Source organism: Lutra lutra, chromosome 4 (genome assembly GCF_902655055.1).
Source record: "Lutra lutra chromosome 4, mLutLut1.2, whole genome shotgun sequence".
In the NCBI taxonomy this organism is placed as follows: Eukaryota; Metazoa; Chordata; class Mammalia; order Carnivora; family Mustelidae; genus Lutra; species Lutra lutra.
Window position 1 is genome coordinate 86139371 of NC_062281.1, and position 16519 is coordinate 86155889.

A 16519-nucleotide genomic window follows, 5' to 3' on the forward strand; every position below is an offset into this window, starting at 1 on the left:
CACCTTGACAGCTTTTGATGGTTTTTGGAGGTTTAGAGGAAAGAAACTGCACCCCAATCTCCCTCTCAGAGAGAAGCCTCAGTCTGTTCCCCTCTGCGTCTCCAGAGCACATTAAGTTCCCTTCGGCCGCTGGCAGGGCAGGTTCTGAGTTGCGGTCCCTGGGGACACTGGAACTCCTGCTTGTACCCAAAACCACGACAGTGGCAGCTGTCTGGGCAGCTCCAGACCGCCAGAGAGGTTGCAAGCAGCGATCCGGCGATCGCACGCTGAGATTTTCCTGGTGTCCTGGGCTGGGAGTGCCTGGTCTTTCCAGGTCCAAGAGCACCGGGCTGGCGCCTGCGCGTGCCTCTCTCAGGGGAGGGTGCGGGGCGCATGCGTCTCAGGCTCTGATAGTACGGCATGGCATTCTGCCAGCTGGTGAGGGTCCCAGCCCCTCATGGGAGCTGGACCCCATGCGCTCTCAAGTGTGCTGGTGGCTCAGGGACCAAGACCTGGTTTCTCCGACGCACTCTCTCTGGCTCTGCGCCAGGGGTGGCTCTCCTGGGCCTGGGGACTTAAGCCCCTGTCCCTAGCCGCCCCGATTCCCACAATTTCCCCCCCACAATCCTTTGCTCTTTCTTAGTGCTTTCAACCAGTTTCCAAGTTAATGCTGGTCCCCAGATGCAGGGCACTCTCATATTGGAGTATTACTTTCCAATGGGTCGCCTCTGGTGACTCCCTCCCCCTTTTGTTTATCTTCCAATACCAGTCCGATGTTCCCACTCCACTTTACCTGCCCACTGGCATCTCCTGCCCATGTAGAGATCCAGACATGTATAATTCTGATCTCAGGCTGATTTCAGGGTGATCGGAGTTCCTTAGTAGGTAATCAGCTCACTTTAGGGTACAGGTTGAAATGGCGCCTCCTCCTACTTCTCCATATTGTCTTCCCCCGGTTTCTTAAATTTTTTAAAGATTTTATTCATGTATTTGACAGAGATCACAAGTAGGCAAAGAGACAGGCAGAGAGGAGGAAGCAGACTCATGACTTGAGATCAGGACCTGAGCCAAAGGCAGAGGCTTAACCCACTGAGTCACCCAGGTGCCCCTGGTTTCTTAATTTTTGAGAAGTGGTTATGAAATTTTACTTGCTCACTTCTGCCAGGCATATGCTAATTACTTCAGGAGTGGAGATGAAAATTCTGGAGGCTCAAGGAGCATCAGATCAAAACCAAATCTTCCTTTACAAAAGTGGTTCCAATATCAAATAAGGTCTGTAGGATTAAAAAAAAAAAAGACTTATTACTTAGTTTCTTTTCATTACCATCTTTTAGAATAAGAGTTGGCATACTATGGCCAGGAGCCAGATGCTTTTATAAATAAACTTCTTTGGAAAACAGCCACACTCTTTCATTTATGTATTATCTATAGCTGCTGTCATGCTAAGCAAAACCGAATAGTTGTGACAGAGACTGTATGGTCCACAAGGTCTAAAGTATTTACTGTATGGTTCCTTACAGAAAAAGTTTGCTGATCTCCACTTCAGATAGGTTTAAACTTTGGCAAATAGGACTGTACTATATCAAGTAAAGACATCCACAAATAAAATAATGTGGGTTTCAAAAAAAGATTAAGATATTCATTTGGGCTTTACTTTGAAAATGTCTAGGGTAGTCTACCTTCTATATGATCTCTCAATAGACCTCAAAACTGTACTGTGAGACACCAGGAGCAGCATAAACTCAAATAAACAGAGAAACAATTGAAGGGACTTTCACATTACAGAAGGAAGAGTCATAAGTGGAAACCTTTATCACCATATTCTTAAGGCAATGCATTGTTGCCTGACTGGCTGCATTAGAATTACAGAAATTTTTACATATGCCTAAGAATAACTTTCAGATTCTGATTTAGATATAGGGCCCAGAAGTCTTTTTTTAAAAAGATTCACTGAGAATAATAATACTGATTGTTAAAATAAACAAACAACAACAACAACAACAACAACAACAAAAAAAAACCTCTACAGATACATCCTAAAATATTTACGGATAAAATAATATTTGATAAGGTGTCTGGAATTTGTTTCAAAATAATTGGGGAGGGAGAGAGTGGCTTGGGGTATAGAGGATATAAATTTGTTCACAATTGGATCACTGTTTAAACTGGGTGATGTGTATGTACGAGTTCATTACACATTCTACTCTGAAACATGGAAAATGTTTCTAAATTTCCATGCAGTGTTTAAACAACTCTCAAGTGATTCTAATGTGTGAAACAATACCAATTTGTTTTGATTATGATAGCTTCATAATAGTTCTTCACATCAGGTGCAGCTAACCGTCAAAGATGGCTCTTTGTTTCTCAAGTGTTTGGCCATACAAGGTCATTTATACTTTTATATGAATTTTCAAGTCAACTGGTCACTTTCTACCAAAGATACAGGCTGAGATCCAGTGGTGGAAAGTTGATGTTGACAGTATTGAATCTTGTCACCCCGGAATATGGAACTTCTCTTCATTTTCTAAGGCTTCATTTATTTCTCTGTGAAATAGATTGTGATTTTCAGTCAGATCTATCCCTCAGTATTTCAAGCTTCACGCTATTACAAATGATACCACTTTTCACATTTCAGTTAGGCATTGTGATCAAATAAATCACACCTGGGTTTTATATAGTGATGTTGGATCTTGAATGCAAGCAAACACATTTCAGATTGAAGCTCCATCTGGCAGTAAACATATCTTTGGAGATTTAGGTACTTGTCAGGTGAGAAGGATCTGATTCCATTCCCTTGCACTTTTTTCAGCAGCCCAAGGAAAAGGAATAATCCAACCCAAATCCAGTCGTATGGCTGGGAAGATTGTACAGAGTTTGTGGACCAATGCATGTGAGATACTTTGTATGTCCATCAATAAACTTTCCTTGAGAGTAACCATTCAAATGGCAAGGCTGCCAATTTATCTTGCATTTAGTGATAACGCCACAGTTATAAAATATAGAGGATGATGTTCTCTCTTATAATTTAATTGAGTCCTCAATAATGTATTGCCATTATAATGTACTTCCAGAAACCTTGGAACAGTATGCAATGATATATCCATCAAATGCCATGAGTTTGTGCCCAGATCTGATTTCTCTCATTTCTGATGTGGTCTCTTATAAAATGACACCAGCAGCATGTAAACAAATAATAATGGCAGGCTGAGGGCTGTGTGTGACTGAGTTGTGTGACTCAGCTGCCTTAGGAGACAAGTGCTCGTACTCTAAATCTGATGTAGGTGTCCACTCCCATCAATCCATAAGCATCAGGTCCTGTTTCTGCAACAGAATCTTTAGTCCTTTGTTTCAACTTCATTCCACCAAAGAAGAGTGAAGATCTTTGACTTAAGTAATGATTGGTGTGTGTAGCATATTTAAGTTAACTTTTAGTCACTGAACTTAACATCCTATCAGGTAAAGCTTGCTCGCCGGCGAAACTCACAAGGTCACATTCCCTGTGTCCCAGGTAACAGGTCTCAAGGAAATCAAAGCATCCGTTCAGTGTTTGGTGTCTCACCTAAAGTTCACCCTTGATGGACTAACATGTGGCTCACAAACAGATTTAAATGTGTTAGATTTAGGTTTATCTAATGGTTTTCTTTTTTTCTTTTTTAGATTATGTATTTATTTATTTGTCAGACAGAAATTACAAGTAAACAGAGAGGCAGGCGGGGGGGGGGTGGGGGGAAGCAGACTCCCTGCTGAACAGAGAGCCAGATGCGGGGCTCGATCCCAGGACACTGGAATCATGACCCGAGCTGAAAGTAAAGGCTTTAACCCACTGAGCCACCCAGGCACCCCTATCTAATGGTTTTCTAAAGTCCAATTACCAGAACACTTTCAGGCCAGTTTTTGTTTCCCAGTGCTCTGCCTATTTGACAGGATCTTCGGGTAAATATAAACATGCATTTATATCAAGTTGTTTATAATCAACCAATCATTGTGTACATGACATATAATTCTATGCATTCCTTCTTTTACCTGTTTACATTAGGTTGTTGAGATGATATGATCTTACTCACCTCTTCCACTGACATCCTGAATTACAATTCTGCACTCTGTTGAGAAAAAAAAATAAAAAGAAAAAGAAAGGTGCTCTACCTTGTTATTCATCAAATCATCCATTCATCATAGGATGTGTTGAAATCTGCACATTTGTGAGCATTAGTATTTTTTAAGGATTGTGTTTATTTTAGGGAGAAAAAGTACTGCGAGCTGGGAGAACAGAGGGTTATGGAGAGGGAGACAGAAGCTAAAGCAGACTGTGTGTTGAGCATGGAGCGCAACTTGGGTCTTGATCCCACTACCACCAGATCCTGATTGAGCTGGAACCAAGTCAGACGCTTCACTGACTGAGGCACGCAGGCACCCTTGGCATTTCTAAGACTAGAAAAGTCATTTTTGATTGAAGCCAATACTGGATAATCTGTGAAAGAACGACTACAGATCATGGACTAAATATTTAGTGTCCATTGAACACAAAATTGTGCTAGGCAAGTTTTCCCAAGATTGTGTAATGTGCACACCTGCAACATCAAGACCCAAACCTTCTCCAAGATCTAGGGGACACTGTCACAAACTCAACGCATACCCTTCTTTGGCCACTGGCCAAGTGATGTTTATATTGCATGATGCTATGGGCAGAGCCACTTTCCAGTTATTATGTGCATTAAGGGCCTCCTGTTTTTGTCTAGGCGATGGAAGTCAGTAGTTTCCCTTGTTATTTGGCATCTAGAGCCATGATCAGGGTCAGGTTTGATCCCCAGAAGTCATTAGGTGCTGTTAAATGCAGGAACTTTTCTCCCATTATGAGACACTTGTCTCCACACATGTACTATATTCCCTAAAATTTCACTTTCTGAGTAGATCCTTGACCCTTTTTAGTCATGGCCCACCCAGGTAGCATTCTTAAGAATATTACTAATATCAATGAAAGGGGAGAGATCACGACCCACACCAAGGAAATGGAAACAATCATCAGGAATTATGATCAGCAACTATATGCCAATAAGTTAAGCAACCTAGAAGAAATGGAAAATTACTCAGCCTTTGAAAAGGATGGGATTTCTGTCCTTTGGAGCATGGAAGGACCCAGACAGCATACACTAAAGTGAAATAGGTAAGACCTGAAGGCACAAACACTAGAGGATTTCACTCCTGCCTGGATTCTAAAGCAATACAAATGAATAAACAAGCAAACAAAAAGCAGAATCAGAATGTCAATATAGAAAAGAAACAGATCGTTCTCAGAAGGAAGGTGAGGGGGGCATGGAAGAAATAGGTGAAGGGGTGTAGGAGACACAGTCTTCCCATTGTGGGTTGCATAAGTCATGGGGATGAAAGGCACAGCATAGGGAATATGATCAATTGTATTGGAATAGTGTCTCTGGTGACGGATGGTAGCTACACTTGTGCTCGTTATAATATAAGGTAAAAACTTGTCCAGGCATTATAATTTTCACCTGACATTAACAAAATACTGTGTGTCAACTACACTTCAAAAGAAATTAATGAGTCAGAAAGTATACATAGAATGTATGTATACATAGTATACAGGAATGGGTTTCTCCTGAGAGTAACAGAAACCCAAAGGAAATCCAGCTGGAATTATCCTCACTCCACCAGTCTAGGGGCTAAAGGTAACTGGTCTGTTGGGGAGGCCCCACTCTTCACTTCTGTGGTAATTTACTTCTAGTTCATTTCTTTGCAGATTTCTGTTTCGACATCTGTTGCCACCTTTTTCTTGTGTGCCCTTTTGGTTGGTGTTCAGTCCCAGGCCACATGCTCTTCTCTTCATGGTCCACACCGGGAAGCCCATGTGCTCCCATTTTTTGAGAGTACCTCTCTGTTCAGATTCTCTCTCCCCTGAGCTCTAGACCCTGTGTATCTGCACTGGGATGAGACAGCTCCATCTGACAGCTCGCTCTTTCATCAAGTAATTTAGGGGAACTTCCTATGTGCTAGTGGGGAAGATCTATGGCATGCCCCTGAAAACATTTTTTTTTAAAGTTTCAGGGGTACAATTTAGTGATGCATCAGTTGCATATAATATCTCGTGCTCATTTCATCAAATGCCGTCCGTAATGCCCACCACCCAGTTACCCCATGTCCCACCTACCTCCACTCTAGCAACCTTCAGGTTGTTCACTAGTGTTGATTCTCTTACGGTTTGCCTCCCTCTCTATATGCATCCTGTTTTATTTTTCCTCCCCTTCTCCTATGTTCATTGGTTTTGTTTCTTATATTATGCTAATGATAGAAATCATTTGGCTTTTTGGCTTTCTGTGACTGACTTCTTTCCCTTAGCATTATACCCTCTAGTTCCATCCTCATCCTTACAAGTGACAAGATTTCAGTTTTTTGGTCACTGAGTAATATTCCATTGTATCTATGTACCACATCTTCTTTATCCAGACTTTAAAACGTTCTGCTTTTGCACCCAGCTGTTTATAATATTTTGTCGTATCTTCCTGAAACAGACGCCCTCCCCTCCACGGTATCGTCAGCCATACCACACCAGATTCAAGTCTCCCTCCTCCTGCCTTCCAAATGGTGGTCATTTTTCTACTTGTAGCCTTGCAGCATTTATATGATCACAACTTTGATTGATTTCTTGAGTGTTCAGATTAAATTGATAAGTATGTAGTTGTATCTGAGGGAGGAGAACAATTTAATTTTTGCCCCCAGAATTTTCTGATTGGATGCTGGACATGAAAACTGAATCTGGTGACAGGATGGATTTTGTTGTCCCCCTTCTATGAGGGCTGAATGCCACTACGCTATTGGCAAGCAGATACTTACTGGTGACACAGCTTCATCCCTTCCAGGTTGACTTTATTGTGGGACGATGTACTAAACATAATGCCTACCATTTTCTCCACTTACTATCTAAGATTTGATGGAGGAGCTGAGAGTAGCATTTTCTCTATGGCCAGGTTCTGACTTATGTACAATTGTGAACTTTCATGGGGTCTCATGCTCCATGTCTTCATTAATATCCATGTCAGTGTTCTAATTAATGGTGCCTCTGTGTGGCACATTTACCTTTGTAGTGGTTGAGTCTTTCAGCCTCACTATGACCATCAGTATAAATACAACCCAAATATTCATTTTTCTTCTTGAAGGACTGTTTAACCCATTTCCTTTAAAACATGGTTTCCAGGTGATTGTATCAGTCAGGGGTGTCCCTGAGAAAGCCATCAGTAATTGGCCAGCTGACCTGCCTGGTGGTTGGTCACGAGAATGAGGCCAGCCTGAGAAATCCCTGGCGATTGGCCAGCGCATACTGGTGACAACACATGGTGGTGACATCACATGAGGAAAGCATTGTGATGTCCCTGGGTGGTTATAAAAGCTTGGCAACAGCCCAGGCTGCAGTGAGGAGAGAGATGGAGGTTCACTCACAGCTCTTCTTGCTCTTCCTCGATTTCTCTGCCCTGTTCGCCGCCCCTGCCCATGGAAAGCCCCCTGCCCACTCCTCCTGCAATGGGCCTCTCTCCAATATGCTACACACCACCTTCATGTTGGCACCTACGTTTGTGCCCCTCTGTGGTCTGGAGAGTCCTCGAACCCATACACGATGACTCCTAGACCCATTTCACACTAGGAGGCTGGCCCAGGTCCTCAGGGAGACATTCTCATTTGGTACGTGGGAGTAGGACACTGGCTACCAGAGTTCCATGGATTCTCAGCCAGCTGGGCTCCACCTCTGGGGTCACAGGTGTCTTCATTACAGGAAAGCTGAGTCCACGTCCTGAGGGATCACTGGGCACACTACTACTCTGGAGCCCTCCAACCTGGCTCAGCACAGAGCACATGAATGCTCTGAACATCCAGCTGACCCAGATGTGCACAGTGTGTGGAATGTCTGGAGACACCAGGCAGAGGGATTTTATGAAACAAGTAGGTACTGGGAAAAGGAATCACCACATCTCTGTATGCAGTGTTAGTCAGCAGAACACCGGCCCTCAGTTCATGGACTGCCTGAAACAGCTCAGCAGCGGACAAAATAATTCCCCAGAAACCTGGCTCACCCAGAGCCCGCAGACCATCAATCCTCAAACAAAGCCTAACAAAGAGAAATTCAGACCTCAGAACAGAGTACCTGCCAGGAACCCAAAGACTGGGAGGCTTCTGATCCCATTTCACACTAGGCAGATGAGTCACATAGACACTCTGTGTACAAGGAGCCTCTATACCTCAAGTTGGCCAGCCCAATGTAGCACAAGACATGTAACCTCAGAGAATGGGCTTGCCACGTGCCAAGAAACCATGAGTCCTGCATCCCAGCTCTGTATCAGGAAAATGATTCAGCTCAACAGAAGCATTACCATGGGCCTTTGTACCCAGTGTACAAAAACTCAGCTCTCCACTAGGCCAAGCGGGTACCTGGAAAGCCCACTCACCATGTGCCCTTGGACCAGGAGACCAACAACTGAGATGTCTGCGAGGCCAAGCAGGCACTTGGAGAGCCAGGTCCCTGGAAACTAACCAATTTGCTCTCTATTATACCAAGCACACACCTGGACAGCAGTTCTACCATGTGCTCTTGGACCTGGACACCAACAACTGAACTGTCTGATGGGCAAAGCAGGCATGTTGACAGGGGACTAACCATGTGCCCTTGGACCTGGAGACCAAAAACGCAGCTCTGTGATAAGCCAAGCAGGTGACTTCACAGCTGCCTCACCATGGGCCCGTGGAACTGGAAACCACAAAATCAGGTCTCTACTAGGCCAAGCTGGCACCTGGACAGCTTGGTCACCATGTGACCATTGACCTGGAGACCAACCAAGGAGCTCTGGGCTAAGCCAAGCAGACACCTAGACATGTGGCTTACCATGTGCCCTAGGACCTTGAGACCAACAACTCAGCTCTTTGCCTGGCCAAGGGGGTACCTTGACAAAAAGCTCTCCAAGTACCCTTGGACCTGGAGACCAAAAACTGAGCTGTCTGGTGGCTTAAGCAGGTACCGTGATAGTGGGCTAAACATATGCCCTTGGACCATGAACCCAAGAAATGAGATCTGGGTTAGCACAAGCAGATACATAGAGAGGCTCACCATGTGCCTTTGGACCCAGAGACCAGCAACTCAGCTCTCTGCTTGAGTGACCACCTTGGAAACAGGCTTCCCATGTGTCCTTGGACCTGGAGAACAACTGTGTTGTCTAATGGGCTAAGCAGGAAGGTTGACAGTCAGTATGCCAGGTGCCCTTGGACCTGGAGACCAACAAAGCAGCTCTGCACTAGGCCAAGAAGACCCCTGGACAGTGAGTTCAGCATGTTTGCTTGGACACAGATCCTCCCTTCTCCCCAGAGTACAGGGCGTTCAAACACAGGGCATTCCAGCTGTTGTCACATTACAAGACCTCCAATCCTACTCAACATTGCACCGATTTGTCCAATGAAGCCACGGAGACCTGGGAGCTTCCAAATCACAAGTCTTCCATCCCAGGAGAGCACAGGACTAAGATGCCACTGGGACGCAATCTTGACCCAAAAATCTATGACTGCATGCTTTTCACCTCTGCAGAGAAGTGAGCATTTCAGTCTCTTCTCATTTTCAATGTCCTTCAGCCTGAGGTCCTTGTGGTCTGCTCTCTCTGCATTATTCATTTTGTGGGGAGGTCTCCTCCTGAGGAAAAAAAAAAAATACAGCATGCCCAGGGAGATGAAATAGGCCAGGGGCTTGAACACTCTGTTTTCGAATCCATGGCAGGAAATGAGAAGCGGCAAAGGGAGGAAGTTGTGCAGGAGAACTAGGCCTTGAATTATGTGGAGTCCTTGGCAGAAATACTCCAGGTAAAGGAGAAGTGTTACATCCTCAAGGGAGAAGTGGAGGCCTTAAAGCAAAAAGCCAAGCAATGCACTGAGAGGCAGGCTCAACTCCATGAGATGGAGAGTTTTTTTTCCTTCAAATGAAGGTCTTTCTAGATGTTTCTGCCTTACACGCAGTGCCCGAGGGTTAATGTTTGTGCATCCACCCATTATGGCATTGAAGGGGAGTTGGGAAATAGGTGTTCATCTCCCCAATTGATGGTTAGTTATGAATTTAAATATTAGGCAAATAAACCATTTAAAATTTAAAAAATTGAAAAAAAGAATTTATTAATATCACTTGGCTTCAGACGGAAGGGTCCCCTACCCTGGCCCTTCCTGACCTTAGGGTAGAACTCACTGCAGTAAGAATAGACATCTCCAACCCTTATCCAAACATCCTTGATCCCCCTAAGCCCACAGTTACTTTGAAAACAGCCACCGTGAGGGCAGCTCCAAGGTCGAAGCTAGGGTTCTCTGGCAGAGCCTCGTGGTCACATCCTTCTCCTGGAACTGGTGCTTCCCAGCAGTACAATCAAATTCTGATCCATCATATGGGGCTCCTTAGCACTGCACAGATTCATTGTAGACTAAGTTACTCCCTAGTCCTCACTGGTCAGGTCAGGCTGGTCCTTGGCAGAGATGGCTGCTGCTGTATGCATTCCTCAGTTTCCCCTGACTTTTCTGAACTCGACTTGTCCCTGTTCTTACCTCCATTGGCAACCTCTTGCCCCACCATTGCCTTATCCTTCTTTGGGTTATTCTCATCCCCCAAGCCTGCTGATGTTCTATCTTCCATCTGCTCCCTCCATACTCGGTTTTCAGTCTAGGTTCAGCTCAGGCTCCCGCACGGGACACACAGAGAAGGGCCCAAGCCAGATCTCAGCTGCAGTCCCCAGAGCTACTAAACGGGCACCTCAGATCCTCATGCACTCACAGAAACTGAGAGGGGAAGGGAACTGGGAGAATGTGAATACCAATCTTACCTTACACATGAGGAAACTGAGGCCCAGAGATCTTAGGAGCCAGGGCAGGAAGTAGAACGTGGCCTCAGTGAAAGCTCTGGCTTCTCTGGACTGAGTTCAAGTAACAGAATGGCCCTGACTCTTCCCTTTAAAATCCTTAAAAACGACAACAACAACAAAACCCATCTAGATATAGCCAGCTGCTCTCATGTGCTCTGCAGCCCTCATTTTCTCCCCATATCTCCAAGCAGCTGGTTCCCCCTGTCTTTGCCTGCAACACCCTTGTCTTGTGCCACTTGGAGGTCTCCTCCCTTAAGTCGTCTGCCCCCTTGTGGAGTCCAGGGGAACTGCCAGGGCCAGAGGCCTAAGGCACAGGCCCTGAATCCCTGAGTCCAGCTGGGAGGTCAGAAACCAGGCTCTAACTCACCACCTGTTGGGACTCCAGGATGTGGCACCTCACCAGGCAGGGTTTGCCTGGAGACCCCAGAATCCACTAATGGGAGACTGTCGCCTTCTTTCTTTCTCTCTTTTTTTTTTCTTTAAGTGAAAATTACATACAAGTATTTCACCCATTATAAAAGTATCCTACAATGACAGAGTTGTTCAGCTAGGACCCGAGTTTGTTTTAGAGGCTTCCTTCACCTCCCCACACCTCCTCCAGGCCCTCTGCAGACAATTTTCGCTCCCTCCTCCAGCCCCAAACAATGCTGATCTGCTTTCTGTCTCTATACATAGCTTCTTTCTGGAGATTGTACATAAATCGAATGAGACAGTATGTAGTCCTTGGTGACTGGCTTCTTTCACTCAGCATGCTTTTCAGGGTCCTCCATGCTGTAGCTTCAATCAGATTTCTCTCCTGTTGATGCTGAGTAGAATTCCATGGTACAGATGGGCCACCTTTTGTTCATTCACCAGTCAGTGGCCCTTTGTGGTGCTCTCCGGTTTTTCCTGTTGCTTCAGATTGATGAATAGGCTTCAGGTTCGGCACACATCTTAGAGACTATGGAGGTACTCACACAGAACATAGGTAGAGAGACACCATCATTGTGCCCTTCCTCTCCCTCACTGTATTTTGTCAGTATGTCCCAGAAAGAAGCTTATACACTAGCCTGGAGTACTGGCTTTTGAAACTGTTGGTCAGAGCACAACTCCACATCTCATGCTTTGGTAGCCAGCAAGCCTTAAGCTTGTGGTCCCACAAAACTGTGTGTGTGTGTGTGTGTGTGTGTGTATGTGTATAGGTCTTTAGACAGCAGCTTTTAAAATACATATATGTGTATATATGTATATATATATTCCAATCTGCTGGGTTTAGGTGTTAGCTGAGATATTCCCCTCTGGGACACTGATACATGCCCTTTGGGCACACTCTCAATGACTGGGATCTATTAAAAATAAATTAGGCTGCTTGGAAAATCATAAAGGACCAAGAGACAACCAAGAACTAGGGAGAGGTTGAATGTCAAGGTTCATTTCCTACAAGACACATTCCTCCAAGACTGGGAGAGGTGACAGCTTCATTTAATACATAGAAACAAACACAAAGAGTCAAGCAAAATGAAGAAACAGGAATGTGTTCCAAATTAAAAAAACTAAAACTCCCCCCACCAAAAAAAACCCTTAATGAAACAAAGATGTACATAATTTGCATGACGAAAAATTCAAAGTAATGATCATAAAGATGCTTTCTGAATTCAGAAGAAGAATAGATTAAAAAAAAGAGTTAGAAAATATAGGAAAGCACCAAATGGAAGTCATAGAGCTGAAGAAAGCAATAATTGAACCAAAAAATACACTAAAGGGGTTCAAAAGCAGACTGGATGAAGCAGAATCATCAGTGAACTCAAAACAGGGCACTGGAGATCACCCAATCAGAGCAGCAAAAAAAAAAGAATGGAAAAAAAAAACACACACACACACAAAAAACCAAAGGTAGCCTAAGGGACTAAGGGGAAACATCAAACAGACTTAACATTCATACTATGTCTGTTACAGAAGATGGAGAGAGAAAGGGGTAGAAAACTTATCTGAGGAAATGAATGAAATGGCTGGAAATTTCTGTAACTCAGAGAAGGAAACAGACATCCTATTCCAGAAAGTTCCAATTAAGATGAACCCGGAGACTCACAGGAAGACACTTCCTAATTAAAATGTCAAAAGGTAAAGACAAGGAGAGAATCTCAAAAGCAGCAATTAAAAACTATAACAAGTATTTTTAAAAAAGGCTACAGAAGATTTTCAGCAGAAGCTTTTCAGGCAGAAAGGAGTGGCACAATATATTCAAAGTGTTGAAAGGAAATAAACTTTCATCCAAAATACACCCAGCAAAATCATCATTCCGAATTGAAGGAAAAAGAAAGAGTTTTCTGGAAAAAGAAAACCTATGAGTTCATCTAAAACAGCATTACAAGAAATGTTAAAGGGACTTTTGTAGGCTGAAAATAAAAAGTGCAAGTTCATAACAAGAAAACATAGGAAACCAAACTTGGAATTATCTGTATTAGTAGTTTTCAGATAGCTCAGAGGGTGATAAAAGCTGTGTCGGCAGAGAACAAGATCCAGATCACTAGGAACCTCCACCAGTGCAGCTTCCCTGTGAAAGAGAGGGGGAAAACCCATACCCGAAACAGGGTCACCATATCGTAGGAGTGGGATTCCCTCTGTTTCCCCTGCACCAGGAACAGCTGAGCCATCACCAAAGTAGCCGGAAGAATGAGGACCATTTCAATGTGCATGGCTTCATGGCTATAGTGCTTGGTAATGCATGCACGTGTGCTCAACCCTCCACTGCTCCTCTCGGAAGAGGTCTGACATATCAACCTCATCCAGCTCCCATTCTCTAACAGTACCTTCTCCAACCTCCACTTCTACCAATGCCATCTTCACCAACAGTACAGACACCCCAAGGTTGGTTTATAAGTAAGTAGTTCTTGTTTATCTATAAAATAAGCTATGCCACTGGCATTGTTGGCTACGTGGCTGTCATGTTTACCCTTTTTGGTCTCTGTTATTCAAGATCAAACCAGAAGATGCCATGGACTTTGTTACTTCTCTTGTCTTCTATGGCCTCTACTATGTTGTTCTTGAACAAGACTTTGTAGAAATGTGTGAGACTACATGGCATCTACCATAGAGCTCTACAATGTCAGGCATGCCTACCAAACATCTCTCAGACAGTGTGTGTGCCATGTGTGGGCAGCAGATCTTTGTGGATGTCGGTGAAGAGGGCATCATCAAGAACATACACAGCATATATAAGTTGTCTTGCAATCACGTATTCCTTGAGTTCTGCATCCTTGGCTGGTGCACTGTAGGAAGGAAACAGATGTGTCCCTACTGCAAACAGAAGATGAACCTCAAGAGAATGCTCAGCAATCCCTGGGAGAGGCCTCACTCATGTAGAGGCAACTGCTAGACTAGTTTCGGTATTTGGCAGTCTGACATCATTGTCCTGGTGCAAGGCATCAACTATATCCTAGGCCTGGAATAGTCAGGAAGCACCCACTATGGACCTCAGGGCACTCTCCTCCCTGTTTTCCAAGGTGTCCTGGGTAGGAAAGACTCAAAGGGACACCTGGACAACTCAGGATCCCTCCAGCTGTGTCCAGGCTGGGGAGGGAGACGTTGGAGAGCCAGCCAGTGGGGCTGCAGCAGTGGGGGCATTATAAAAGAAAACTATTTTGATAAATATTAAAAAAAAAAAAACATATAAAAGTATGAATCTCATTAGTAAAGGTAAACATTCAATACAATGGTGGATTAATCACTTATAAAGCTACCATAAAAGTTAAAAAATAAAAGTAGTAAAAATAAGTATAACTACAATAATTAGTTGAGGGATACACAAGATAAAAGTATGTAAAATGTGATGTCAAAACCATAAAACATGGGGTGAGGGGAGTAAAAATGAGTTCAGAATGTGTTCAAACTTAACAACTTAAAATACAGTTATAAATAAAGGTAGTTATACTAAACTTCATGGGAACCACCAAGGAAAAAACCTATGGTAGATTCCCAAAAGATGGTGAGAAGGAGATTCTTTTCCAAGAAAAGAAATGGCAGATGATGTTGGTGTTATGGGAGGGCCCAGGAGCTCTGGAATGGGAGGCCATGGTGGCTTCCATGGAGGCTTTAGTAGCAGCATCTAGGTCAGGGCCAAGGCCACAGAGTTCAAAGAGGCAAGGCCAAGGAGTGGATCCCCATCACCATGCTGTGCCACCTGGTCACAGTCATGAAGATCAAGTCCCTGATCCCTAGAAGAGATGTATCTCTTCTCCCTGCCTATCAAGGAATCTGAGATCATTGACTGCTTCCTAGGGACATCCCTCTTTAAGGATGAGGTTTTGGAGATTATGCCTACGCAAAAGCAGACGCATGCTCATCAACAGGCCAGGTTCAAGGCATTTGCTGACATCAGTCTGAATGTTAAATACTCCAAGGAGGTAGCCACTGCCATCCGTGGGGCCATCAACCTAGCCAAGCTTTTTTTTTTTTTTTTTTTTAAGAATTTTTATTTATTTATTTGACAGAGAGAGAGCACAAGCAGGCAGACTAGCAGGTAGAGGGAAAGGGAAAAGCAGGCTCCCTGCTAAGTGAGGAGCCAGATATGGGGCTCAATCCCAGAACCCTGGGAACATGACCTGAACCAAAACCAGTCATTTAACCAACTGAGCCACCCAGGCATCCCGTGGTCAAGCTTTCCATCATCCCCATTTGGCAAGGTTACTGGAGGAACAAGTAACCCCCAAACTGTCCCATGCAAGGTGACTGGCCACTGTGGCTTTGTGCTGGTATGCCTCATCCCTGCTCCCAAAGGCACTGGTATTGTCTCAGCCAGTGCCCAAGAAGTTACTGATGATGGCCAGTATTGATGACTGCTACGCCTCAGCAAGGGACTGCACTGCCATCCAAGCAACTTCACCATGGCTACTTTTGATGCCATTTCCAATATCTATAGGTATCTCACCCCTGATCTCTGGAAAGAGACTATGGTCACCAAGTGTACCTATCAGGAATTCACTGACCATCGTGTGAAGACCCACAACAGGAATCTCCGTGCAGAGGACCTAGGCTCCAGCTATGGCCACCACATAGATTTTATACAAGAAAAATTAAAGTGAATTAAGGCCTATTTAAAAAAAAAAAAAAAAAGGGAAGAAGATTGTGAGAAAGGAATCTAAGCACACCACTAACAAAATGTTCAAACCACGAAGGAAGCAACCAAGAGAGAAACAGAAAGGAATTACAAAACAGCCAGAAAACAATTAAGATGACAATAAGTACATAACCATCATTATCACTTTAAGTATAAACGGACTAAATTCTACAGTCAAAAGACAAGTGGCTAAGTGGGTTTAAAGAGAAAAAAAAAAAAGACCGTTATATATTGCTTACAAAAGACTCATTCCAGATTTCAGATTTATGGACACACACTGACTAAAAATGAAGGGATGAAAAAAGATATCCTATATAAATGTAAACAAAAAGTAAGCCCAGAAATGGACCCTCAACTCTGTGGTCAACTCATCTTTGACAATGCAGGAAAGAACACCCAATGGAAAAAAGTCTATTCAACAAATGGTGTTGGGAAATTGGACAGCTACATGCAAAAGAATGAAACTGCACCATTTCCTTACACCGCACACAAAAACAGACTCAAAATGGATGAAAGACCTCAATGTGAGACAGGAATCCATCAAAATCCTTGAGGAGAACAC

At 43.9% G+C, this 16519-nt stretch overlaps 1 protein-coding gene, 1 long non-coding RNA gene and 2 pseudogenes across 2 annotated transcripts in view; 2 read left to right on the forward strand and 2 right to left on the reverse strand.

Moving 5' to 3' along the window:
• SPIDR (scaffold protein involved in DNA repair) overlaps positions 1-16519 on the reverse strand; it is a 676929-nt gene that overhangs the window by 610773 nt on the left and 49637 nt on the right. The window lies entirely within an intron of this gene.
• On the reverse strand, positions 3146-9261 carry LOC125096769 (uncharacterized). The gene is made up of 3 exons (XR_007126386.1): positions 9083-9261; positions 4003-4079; positions 3146-3300 (listed from the first exon to the last, which is right to left on the reverse strand). It is a non-coding gene; the product is annotated as an uncharacterized LOC125096769 (long non-coding RNA).
• Positions 11805-14237, forward strand: LOC125099075 (RING finger protein 121-like; annotated as a pseudogene).
• On the forward strand, positions 14309-15896 carry LOC125099076 (40S ribosomal protein S2-like; annotated as a pseudogene).